A 13,533-nucleotide genomic window follows, 5' to 3' on the forward strand; every position below is an offset into this window, starting at 1 on the left:
CAAACGAGCATTGCATTTCCACCATAAAGAGAACATTTTTAAGGTTGGAAGGAAAGAGCAGGCACTAAACACAACCAGAATTTCACCAGTTAGTATGCAGAGTATGTGAATATACATTTATCTTCAATTGCACCTACTACCTTATGCTGTCACATGAAGCGTTACATGTTCAGTATATATTCACTGCATCTAGCATTCTGGGCGCAACAATTACCTATTAATTTTGTCATGTTTCATACAACTGTAGATGCTTTGTAAATCTTTTCATTTCAAGGAAGGAAAAGAAAGAGTAGAAATATGAAGCAGCTAAGCAAGTGTCATTGAACATGTTTCCAAAGAAAAAAACAACACCTTTGTATTTTAACCCTCAGTGAAATCTAATTTTGTCTGTACGTGTCAGCCGAAGAGAAATGGGAAGGGAGGCAAGGTCTTGAGTGACTTTTCTGTAGTTACTGTGCATCCTTAAAATGTTTATTACACAAAACATTCACCATATTTGCTCTTACTTTTCAGCTTCTGGTTAGGATTCAATATACTACACTTACATCTTTATAGTTCCTAATGCTCCACCACACAGGTATTTGCCACATCCACATATGTTCGACTCCTTTGGGCATTCCTGTAAAGCCAGTAGGGAATTTCTTTTTTAAACAAATCCTTTTAATGTAGCTATATCTTCCATAAGTAGCTTTGAAAGTCTGCCCCATAATGCACTGACATAAAAGAGCATAGTAACACATAGTAAATGACAGGCAGCCTGAAGGAAGCAAGAAAGAAAGAGAAAATATATATATAAACAATACTTTGCCAGTTCTGGAGTATTAGTAGTCCTTCCCTTGGTAGCCTCAGCCAGAAAATGCTACTGGACTGTCATTATCCATCCTTATTATTGCTGACATTATTGTTCACTTTACTAAACAATAACTTCATGTTTATTACGCACACTCCTAAAACACCTATTGCAAGATAGTACAAGAAGCACAATTTGAAACACCTAAGTTTATTTCCCAGGAAAACCCACTGTCCAGCCATTCTCTTCAGTTTTAAGCCATTTACTTCTAAATGCTCAGGAATAAATGAGTCTATGTTTTATTTTTAACTCACACACAATATTTCCAGTAGGTGCATTCTTGGTATACTATGATAATCAAGCGCTTCATTTCAGACGCCTTTGTGTCAGACACTTGTTCCATTTCCTTTAGAAAGTAAGCAGCGTGATGGTATTTGATAACCATTCACTGAAGCTGCTGCTTGAATTAAAAACAACGAAATTCATTTAAAGCTAAATGCCATCTATCCTTCACAAGGCTATTCTTTGAGACAAGGAAACAATAGAAATAGGAAGAGGCTTTTCCAAACAACAGCCCATCTCTTCCAGAGATGCAGGAGCACTCTTGCAAAAGGGAGGAACAGCACAAAGCAGACTGAGAGCTTGTCCCATGCTGCTTCTACTCTGGCAAATAAAGCTGGGCAGCTCTATGTTAGAAAAACCAGGTAGCACTAGGGGAAGAGCACCCTTAGTTTTATTTTCCTGTAACTGCTCAGTTTTAGAATTACCTTATGCAGCCACTAAAAATGAACAGCCAAAATAATAGCAGAATAATGGCATACACTTCCTCCCTGTTTCTGAAAATGTTCTTCCTCTTTGAAACCTAGAAGGTCTTTCAGATGTTCAAGGCCTCTACATTTGGGGAAAAATTCAACGCCATGAACTGGCACAATCCAGGGGTGAAAGAGGCTCTTCTGCAACGGGTCTGCCACTGCACAGGGGGCTTGGGCACGTCATCAGGACCCAGGACTTGCAACACAGATTGAAAGCAATAGCACATCTCAGAGGTGACACATTGAAAGAAGAAATGGCCATAGCTTTTCATGTTACATGTACCTGACTGTAGTTAATTCAGTTATTTTCCTAGTGACAACAAAGCTACTTAAGTTTAATCAGCATTGCTGTTTCTCATAAGTAAATTGCTAGGCTGCCCTCAAACAGCAAAATTAAGATAAAACTATCATCTTGTTTCCATTAAGCAATGTTAAACACTCCTACTTCCTCCTCTTTTAGCAAAAACAGAATGTCTCATCTATCGCTAATAGATCTCATTGCTCAAAATGAGAGCAAAGTAGCTGGGCAAAATAACGAGCTGAGAAACACATTCCCTTCTCTCAGGTCCCTTATGCAAGCCTATACACAGCTGTGATCCCAGCCCCCTCCCAGTTTCTAGAAATAAGAAAGAAGAATATATATCTGTTAATACCTTGTATAAAGCACATTTCATTCAGTCAATGCTTTTATCAATGGACAATCCCACAAGGTACAGAAATTTCAAAATTTTTACATGGCACAACTGTTCTACTTGCAAACACTTTCTTACACTAACTACCAAATCTACTTTGCTCAAAATAGTTAAGACCTTGGGTCAAGGAGACAGTGGCATTAGCACTCAACAGAAAATGTGCTTCTCTACACTAAAATAGCCACTTAAGCAAGAATGTGGAAATGATTTATCTTGCAATGTTTGAAGTTGGATCTTCACCTCAGCTATGTCATGACTGCACAATCAGTCAGAGGAAGACTGTTACACTTTCATACAAAGAAAAGGATATTCAACTCTTCACTATGAGTATCTAACAAGTAATATTACCTTTCAGAAAATAAGAAAAAGCATAAATATTAGCTAGTGGAAACATTCACATTTATAACATTGGACTTTGAGACCTTCAGTGTTCCAGTCCCCAAATATAAATCTCTGTTTAATAATAGAAAGGTAATGCAATTTCACTGAAAGCTGTTTCATTTAAATAAAGCTGTATTTGTAGTCCTAAATATTGCAGTGCTATATTAGTGTAGGATAATCAGAAAAATATCAAACTTTTGAAGCTTATTAATAAAGTCTTGTAAATGAAAATAGACTCTGAGGCAAGAAATCAGCCAAGTAAGTTTGATTTGGGATTCAGTGATACAGTTTATGCATTCACGAACCTTTAACAGCTATACAACCTATAGCCAATTTTAAAAGAAGACTATAATAGGCTTTCCAGCTATGCACACTCAATACTGACAACATCTACGCATTCACTTAACGATTTTCAGGATCAGGCCCTACAGAACAAACAGATGATTTTCTGGAGATATATATCAAGTCCAATAAGACGGCAAAATTATGTGCCTGTGCAATGGATAGGGCTTTTTCAACCAATATATCTATTTTCCAGAGACCTAATCAACTTTAGAAATCCCCTTCCTTAAGAAATCCATTAAGATGCTAATGCAAAAAATAAGTAGTTGTCATAACTATGGGCACAAGTGCTTCTACTGGACTTGAGAAAGCTGACAACTTGCAGAGAATCTGGCTCCACAATCTATTTTGCCTCTGTAAATTTTACCAACGTAGCGTCTAAATAAAACTCAACCATTGTACTCTTAAAGAATTAGAAAATTCACGTTTCTCACATTTACAGACATTCTCTCAGCAAGAACGGAATTTGAAGGAATAATTGAGGAATTAAGGAACTCAAAAAGTCTGTTAATTTTCCTTCTCTTGACCTGTAAAAACTGTGCATGTCCTCCAAAACACTGAAATTCAGATGGTCTTTAGCTGTCCAACATTTCAAGGTTTCAGTCATCATTCAGAAAAGCAGCAGCACAGTAGTTAAGATAGCATGATCACAGTCATCTTCCTAACCTGTACATACCAAAGGCTGGGTACTATACATTTTGCACTTGAATTGCAGTACTTTTGAGAACTCAGAGTATTCTTTATTTTAATAATATCAATATGAAAAGAGAGGTCTATAACATTATAAATGAGGATGGCACAAGATTTCTTCTTGTCATAAGTGAAAAATCTGTGCATATATCAAGCAGCAACACTCAACTTTCAAAAGGTCAACTGCAAATGAAGCTCTCTGCCATTTCTCCACTTTTACACGAATTTAGCAAAAAGACAGCATAATCCAAAAGAACAAGCATTATAACTGAAATAAGTCTTTCCTAGCATACTATACACAATTACATACATTTATGTCACTTACAGCGATGTCACATATAAATTAAATTACTCATGTTTATGTTTTGAAGAAAGTATCTAAAAACATAAATACTGCTTTTAAAGTGAGTATATCAGAGAAAGTACTAACAGCATGACATGGAGGGAGATGAATGCATGGGCCAGAGGCAACTCCATTCTGAAGGCACAGAAAATATGCCAGCAGACTTGACCTCCTGACCTGACGTTCTAGATAGAGTACAACAAAAGAACAGGAACAATCAGCAATTAAACTAATGGGAAAAAAAATGGAAAAAACATGTTGATGATCAATTTAAATCAAGTTAGTCACAGAAGAACACTAGCCCCATCCTATTCAGTGCCCCCACACACACCTGTGCCAGGGTAAGTATTTCGTTAGGCTGCAAAGAATGGGATGAAGAGTATGATTTACATGAAAAATGAGCCTTCTTTTTTTTGCTGGAGAGAACAAGCAACCAAGGACTGCAGAAGGCAGGCTGGCTTCTTTCAGTGATGGTGACACCTTAGAGTATTCAAAATGCAGCCTCAGAACACAATATCACTGACGATGCAAAAGTCTAAATAAAATCCTTCACTTCTTTCATCACAAAAAAAAAACTGGAATAAGAAATACCATTTCCTACCAAGCTTATCTACAGTACTCCTACACTCTGCACCAGTCAGTAAGACAGTGCTTATGACAGGCTGGAAAGTGTATACATGATTGTATGTGATGCGCTGCTTTAGCTTACAATAAAACTTTAAATTGAACTAAACTGTAACATCTTTCCTGTGTTCAATCTGCAATATGAGAAGGTTATTCCCATTTAGCTTAAAACAGATAATTCCTCAACCTCAAATTTGGTTTAACTCAAAGCAACAGTTTGTGGAAGTTTTATTAAAATGGTTTTAAAAATACATTTTAAATACATGAAATCATCATCTTTCTTTAGTCAGAAAAGACTGTGCAAGCATTTAGTTCATTACCTGGGCAGTTACAGTTACACTTCTCAAAACTATTGTTCAGTATTCCCTGCAGTTTGAGAGTGGTCCATCTACACAATACTACCAACTCAACATGCAAACCTAAACTAGTTTCTGGCCGCAGGTACTACTAGAAGTAGAAGATGCCTTTCCTACATATACTCCATAAAGCTCCAATTATTTCTAAAAAGGCTGGGCGGGGGATTAATTTGGTATTTACTTTACATACAGATGTTTAGAAAAGTCAAATATTTGCTAGAATGAAATATCCTGTTAAAATTCTCCATTGCAAATGGAAAAAAAAAAAATTTGTTTTGGAGGGGCAACAGAACAGGCAACTCACATCCTTATGGGACTTCCTATCTATAATCATACAACTTGCTTATACTGCAGCTCATTCGATTAAATAGCCTTCAAAAGGAGTGGATGTCTGATGGATTACTGTATTATAACCGGATAATTTGCAGCACTAGCTCATCTATAGGAATATGGAAGTTGCAACATCAGATAAACTAGCTCTTGTATCTGGTCACATAACTTGCCCAAGGCAAGGCAATGCAATTCCTGATGCTTCAATGGGAGTTGTAAAAAGTCCAGTCCATCTTCACTGCCGTTAATATTATTTCAACTGATATACTCTACTACAATTAATAGTGTACAGTTTGCCTTCTAAAATGTACCATAAAACCTTTCAAGATCTTGTTGTAAGTAGCTTGTGGTTGCAGAGCTGATCACTCAGGCCGACATTTTCATCAACGACATCTGACACTGTCAGATGCTTTCTGTGCACACATGCATGAAAGAAAATATATACAGTGTTTATTGAGAAAGCCCTGCTCACTTCTAAGAATGCTAAAGAAAAATACATTGTCTTAACTATGAGGGGAAAAAAAATAAAAAAGGCGCTTTTTTTTGGAAATATCGGGTACTCCCAAAGACGACTGGCTTTCAACAGGAATGTATCCTTTGTGTCATGGCTACACTGCTGCTTATTTTCAAGAAAATCTACCTAAATTCATCCATGTAATATAAGTTTCTGAAAAACTGTAGTTGGCCCTATTCCTCCAGTATGCTAAAATACATGCCTCCTGCCCTGTCAAGAGGGGTAAAACCAAATTATCCATGTAAAGGGATAACATTTACAAGAGCTCCATATCATGACAGCAGTAAGGCATCCAGGTTGCAATCAGATACTAATCCTCTGCACTCATGTAGAAGAAAAAGAATCTATACACAGACAAAAGGAAATAGCATATAGGGACAAGGAGTCTGGTGAAACTGGAACAGGAGGGAAGAATGGAACATGTAGCTGGATGCAGAAACTGGCCAGGCAAGGAATGCAGGAATAGAAATAACAAGATTAGGACAGAAGAAGAAGGGTACACGTGAAAGATGATGGAATCAGCAAAGTGGGAGCCAACAGAGAAGAGAGGCAAAGACTTGTAGAACAGGGAGATCTAAATGAGACGACAGTGGTATTTGCTTACGGAGTTAAGAACTGCACTAAGAGAAGCAGGATTGGATGAAGGAACAAGGGTCAATTCCAAGATAACAAGTAAGAATCTGTCTGCTAGAGTTACCAGATCCACATTAAAGATCAAAACAACCAAGTACACCATTATCAACAATGGACGAGGAGAAGGCTGAGGTACTTAACTTTTTTGCCTTAAGTCTTCACTGGCAACCTCTCTTCCCACACCTCTCAAGTAGATGGACCTCAAGGCAGGGACTGGGGAAGCAAAGTCTCTCCCACTGTAAGAGAAGATCAAGTTCATGACCACCTGAGGAACCTGAACATACAAAAGTCTATGGGACCTGATGAGATGCATCCCAGAGGCCCCAGGGAATCGGCTGATGTAGTTGCCAAGCCACTCTCCATTATATTTGAAAAGTCATGGCAGTCAGGTGAAGTCCCTGGTGACTGGAAGAAGGTAAACATTGCACCCATTTTTAAAAAGAGTAGAAAGAAGGACCCTGGGAACTGCTGACCTGTCAGCCTCACCTCTGTGCCTGAGATCATGGAACAGATCCTCCTAGCTGCTATGCTAAGGCACACGGAGGACAAGGAGGTGATTCGAGACAGCCAGTATGATCCTGCCTGACCAACCTACTGGCCTTCTATGATGGAGTGACTGCATCAGTGGACAAGGGAAGAGCTATGGATATTCTCTATCTGGACTTCTATAAGGACTCTGACACGGTTTCCCCAGACATTCTTCTCTCTAAATTGAAGAGATATGGATTTAATGGATGGACTGTTCGGTGGATGAGGAATTGGTTGGATGGTTGCTTCCAGTGGGTAGTGGTCAACAGCTTGACATCCAGATGGAGATCAGTGACAACTGGCATCCCACAGGGGTCCATACTGGGACCAGTGCTGTTTAGTATCTTCATCAACAACACAGGGAGATCAAGTGCACCCTCAGCAAGTTTGCAGATGACACCAAGCTGTGTGATGCAGTTGACACACTGGAGGGAAGGGAGGCCATCCAGAGGGACCCTGACAGGCTGGAGAGGTGGGCCCGTGCAAATCTCATGGAGTTCCACAAGGCCAAGTGCAAGGTCCTGCACCTGGGTTGGGGCAATACCCAATATCGATACAGACTGGGGGATGAAGGGATCAAGAGCAGCCCTGCCAAGGACTTGGGGGTGCTGGTGGATGCAAAGCTGGACATGAGCCAGCAATGTGTGCTCACAGCCCAGAAAGCCAACCACATCCTGGGCTGCATCAAAAGAAGTGTGGTCAGCAGGTCGAGGGAGGGGATTCTCCCCCTTTACTCTGCTCTGGAGAGACCCCACCTGCAGTGCTGTGTTCAGCTCTGTGGTCCCCAGTACAAGAAACACATGGACCTATTGGATTGGGTCCAGAGGAGGGCCATGAAAACGATCAAAGGACTGGAACACCTCTGCTAGGAAGAAAGGCTGAGAGAGTTGGGGTTGTTCAGCCTGAAGAAGAGAAGGCTCCGAGGAGACTTTATTGCGTCCTTTCAGTACTTAAAGGGGGCTTATAGGAAAGATGGGGACAAACTCTTTAACCAGGCCTGTTGCGATAGGACAAGGAGCAATGGTTTTAAACTAAAAATGCGTAGACTCAGACACAATATAAAGAAGAAATTTTTTACAGTGAGGGTGGTGAAACACTGGCACAGGCTGCCCAGAGAGGTGGTAGAAGCCCCATCCCCGGAAACATTCAAGTTCAGGTTGGACGGGACTTTGAGCAACCTGATGCAGCTAAAGATGTCGCTGCTCACTGCAGGGGGCAGGGATTGGACCAGACGACCTTAAAAGGTCCCTTCCAACCCAAACTGTTCTATGATTTTATGATTAAGATATCAGCATCTACCCATGAAAACAACTAGCAAAGATGTTTTCTCCACTGGTCCTGTTCCATGAAGGAACCAGCCACTATCATCAGTTACTCTAATAGCTCAAATGACAATGGTGCTTGTCACCCAAGAGCTTCAGACCTACTGCTGAACTAGAAGAACTTCAACAGAAAGTCCACCTTGTGGCATTTTGCTTGTTTTCTCAGCTTGCTATCTTAAAAAAAAAAAAAAAGAACAGGAAAAACATACGCAGAAAAACTGTACAAGGCTACAACTTGAAGCCACAAATTTGTCCTGAGGCCAGCTGTTAAATATTTTCTGACGCACTCCCTAAATTAACTACAGACTGACACACGTGAATAAAGGGCTGATTTCCACGTTACTAGAGAAAAAACATTCATAAAAATCAATAATCACAATGTTCAGCAATAATACAGCTTTGCATCTCAAAGAAGATAGCATCCTTTAACTCTTTAGTGGAACGTTAGCCCAGTACCCACCCTTTAAAAAATATAGTATCTTTCTATTGCAACATCTCAGAGAACAAGGGATTTTCACAGAAATTTTTACTGCATTTATATTATGTATGCTTGACTAAGTGCACACAAAGTATGCACTGACGGGGGATTAAAAGCATGAAAAATATATCTGCAAGCATAAACCAACAAAGACTTACTGTTTATAGAAGCCAGAAAAGTTGAAGATGGAAATATTGAGTGAGTCCAAACAACACCCACTGATAAAACCCAAGGACTGTGATGAAATCAAGTCTAACAAACAAAAGAAGCGTAGGGCACAGAAATGAAAGGCCTATTGCTGGTATGCCAGAAAAACGCTGACTTCTGTTAAAAGCCATTACTTAAAACTAGTCCTACAATAGGTGTCCAAAAAGTACGAAACTTCCCATTATCACTGGTAGCTACCACCACATGGAAACCCAGGATTCACTGCAACATCATTTAGCATTACTGCCCTGATCCCAAGAAACAGGCAGACCAGACCCACCGAAGAAGACCCAAATTACATCGCTGTAATATCCAGCTTTGATTAAGCCTTGGAAAACATCTGGAATACAAAACTTATGTTCCTGCTGTCATCCATTCACTATATACATTTTAATCCCCATCCTTTTTAATCATTTTTTTGCTTTCTGTTTAAAAAAAAAAAAAAATCTGGCTCAACCAGTCAAGACAATCTTTTGCAACAACCGAGCCCGTGACCAGAACAACAGCTAAAAGCAATGCCTAAAACAGCCTAATGCTGTTACAACTTATCAACAGACTGATAAGATAATGCTCTGTGCCTGCCTTTCTCCAGCAGAAAGATTTCGAGTTAAAGTCTGAAGCAAAACCAGAAGCTGCATTCTTCCTGCTTTGGTTTTTTCTCTTCTCCTGAGCGAGCTCTGAACAAGAGCAGCTTCAAGCCAGGCCATTTAAGCTAACTTCAGGGGAAAAGAGGAAAAAAGCAACTACCATCTCCCAAAACAGTATAAATGAGTGTACCTAGATGTTTCCTTATGGTAACCTTCTACAGCTAAGAAGAAAGAAAAGAAGGAAAGCTAGTAAAATATAAAGCAGCAAACAGGATTTTATCTCAAAACGGTTTCACTATCTTTTCTTCTTAATCTTTAATAAAAAGACTAAGAAAGACTTGTCATGGAAAATGCCTGCAAGTTAAAACAGACTCAAGTGTCCAAGCTAGACATCTGAAACAACATTTAACTGCTTAACACGGCATAGTGATAGGATTCCCAGCGTCTTGAATTCTCTAGCCCATTTGTTCCACTAAACAATGCACTTTCAGGTACCCCATTGTACTACTTCCTAGAGACAAATACTGTCTCCTCAGCATAAAATCTGTCGTTGCTATTTGGCACTGACCAACGATCAAACAAAACTATAGAAAACCACAGAAATGTTGATGTTGGAAAGGACCTCTGGAGGTCATCTTGTTCAAATCCTCTGCTCAAGCCAGGTCAGCTAGAGCAGGCTGTCCAGGACCCTGTCCAGTTGGGCTTTAAATATCTCCACAGATGGAGACTCCACAACCTCTCTGGCAACTTATTCCTGTGTTTGACAAGCCTCTCAGTAAAAAAGTGGGGTTTTGTGCTCAGATGGAATTTCATGTGTTTTAATTTGTGCCCATTGCCTCTTGGCCTGTCAATGGGCACTACTGCAAAGAGTCTAGCTCCCTCATCTTCATTCCTTCCCACCACGTATTTGTACACATTGATGTGAACCCCCCAAGCCTTGTCTTCTCCAGGCTGAACACTGCCTGCTCTCTCAGCCTCTCCTAAAATGTAATAGACTCCAGGTCCTTAATCGTCTTTGTGGCACTGTGCTGGACTCATACCAGTAAGTCAGTCCGTTTGTCTCTTGTACTGGGGAGTCCAGGATGTGGCCTCACCAGCGCTGAGTGGATTAGAAGGACACCTTCCTCTACCACTGGCAACGCTCCTCCTGATGCATCCCAGGATACTGTTAGCCTTTTTTGCCACGAGGGCGCATTGTTGGCTCTTGGTCAGCTTGTTGTCTACAAGGACCCCAAAGTCCTTCTCAGCAAAGCTGCTTTCCAGACAGTTGGTCCCCAGCATGGACTGATACATAGGGTGATTCCTCCCCAGACGCAGGACTGAGCATTTCACTTTGCTGAACACGAGATTCCCATGAGTCCATTTCTTCAGCCTGCTAAACGCTAGGCATGGCAGCTTGCAGTTTTTGTTTTATATTAGCACATTATGGTAAAAAAGTAGAAATCATTGGTTTACCATAACTTTGCTAGCATGTGCAGGAACTGCATAGCATTTCATCCTCACTAAGAATTTGCCTCACTCCTTGGCACACTTCTTCCCCTGGAAAAAATAAAATCACTGTTTCCACTTTCCATCCCTCAAAGAATGTGACATGAAATTGCAAAAATAAAAGGCTCTGGTATAAAGTTAGTCAGGTCCTAGCTTACAAAGTAAGCTTTAGGGGTAAGTCTTCTCATTTGTAAAGAACAAGTTAACTAAATCTTTCTAACCAATTATTAACATACTGTTCCACATATCTTTTGATCTTTGCATATTAAAGTCACTTCTCACAGTCCACTACATCTGTTTATACGGTATCAGCATACTGCCTTCCTGGAATATGCTTTAAAGACTTATAATATTATGTTAACTGCCGTTTCACTCTGTTAGTTTACATAACTCTGAAATAACAGAGCTATAACAGAGAAATAACATACTCTAAACTTACATTTTCTTATTTTCTCCACGCTCCCAAGTACCTGATTCAGGTGCTCACCCAGGCTGTGGCCTTATGGGAGTAGCATCCACCATCATCGAGGAAACAACCCGCTCTTCCAAAGAACATATACCTGTTTTTACTCCTTTACAGGATAAAAAAAAAAAACCCATCATTATCTGATCACAGAAAATCAGTTCTATAGATATGACTACTTACAAAAAAGAACAAATCTCTATTCATTACCTTCACTGCACACTTTACAGTTTGCTCTGCTACACAGGCCTCTCCTCTACAAGAGACAGCACAATTCAGATTGACATTGCTGAAACCTTGACAAAGTCCTAAACTAGCAGGTAGTGCCATTATTTAAGAATGACAGATGAATCTCTATGGTTAAAGAAAATTGCTGAGCACTGCAATCCAGAAACCTCTGCTAAAGTTGGATGCAGCAACAGGGTCTCTCCGTTAGGAAACAGCCACAACATTTACGTGCTTTCTGCAAAATGCTCTGCTTTTTTATACAGGCCACCAAGAAATTTGAGCCTTCCTGTATTTCAACACAGTGCATTACAAGCCTGCTGGCACACATAAAATAAGTGGAAAATGAATGACATGAAGATTTGTGATTTTTCTAGATTCAAAACTATAAGAACCTACTGGTAATTTTGAATACCTCACTGCTATGTATCCAAAAATCAAACAAACTATAAGAGAGCATCTGAAGAAACCAGAAGGCCCTTTACCAGTCATATGGCCCCTTTACTTTCCTTCTTTTCCCTACTCCTTGCCACACATCGTTCGTGTAACAATCTCTATATTGAGAAAGAACTCCATGTTATTTCTAGATTTTGCAAACTGACAATTTACAATACATTTTCTAATCTTTTGATTTTGTTCACTGATGGGAGAAGGGGGATCATCTGTTTTATTTGTGTCCTTTCTGGCGGAGAAATGATAAAAAAAAAAAAAGAACAGCTCTTTGAGAAGCTTGTGTCAGCTTCGTTGTTAAGACAAAGGTCACTGCATTCCTATTCATGATGACCTACAACTGTACCCATTTAAAGACTTCATTATGCTATATTAGAGGGACCTCTTTCTCAGAGGTTTTAATTTAGCTTCATTGTGAAAAGAACAAAACACGCAAGCATCGGAATACAAGGGTAAAAATAGCAAAAACTGATGATTTTAGCTATCAGCAGTCTTATTCCACTTGCCTTCCACTCTTAAGATGACATGTGTGAAGTATGATTTCCAGAATCATGTAAATCAAAATATGAAATTACTTTTACTCTAAGGTGCCTCTCTAAACTCCAAAATAAACAAACAATCTAATTTAGCCTACCTACACAAAAATGACTGCAATCTCTCAAAAAATCCAAATTCCAACATCTCGAGAGGAGTAATTGGTTTACCCCTCATCTACCCAGACTAATATTAAATGACTATCACAGAAGTAAACCCAGAAAGAAGTTTTAATTAAGAATGCTCAGGAAATAAAATTTTAAATCACCTACACATTTCATACAGACTTAACACTACACAAAGATCACCAAGTGTACATGCTTAGCTATAGGGTTTGATGGACCAAGTACATTCATTGCTTCATGATATAATTTGACCTAGCTTTCTAAGGTTGACAAATTTCTAAGCTAAACAGGTTGAATATTTTTAGTGACACATCTCCATTGATTACTGTTGAATAATCCTCTGGACTAAAGCTGGTAAGACCCAAGACAGCAGAATTTTGGCACAGATATCCACATTTTTTTTTCACAAAGTGAATCAATACTTGGAAATGGTCAGTCTTCAAAAAAAACCTACGTGTTCTAAGAAATGGAGCTTGCTGCGCTGTCTCTCACTTCCAAATCATTGACCACAGGCCAGCTGCAAAGACCAGGTTCCCTCTACCAAGATTGCGTGATTGCCTACTGCCCCTTAAGACACGATGGGGCCATGAGCTTCTCAAGTAAATATGTTATCACCAAC

This window comes from Leptosomus discolor, chromosome 3, assembly GCF_034619465.1.
Source record: "Leptosomus discolor isolate bLepDis1 chromosome 3, bLepDis1.hap2, whole genome shotgun sequence".
Taxonomy (NCBI): Eukaryota; Metazoa; Chordata; class Aves; order Leptosomiformes; family Leptosomidae; genus Leptosomus; species Leptosomus discolor.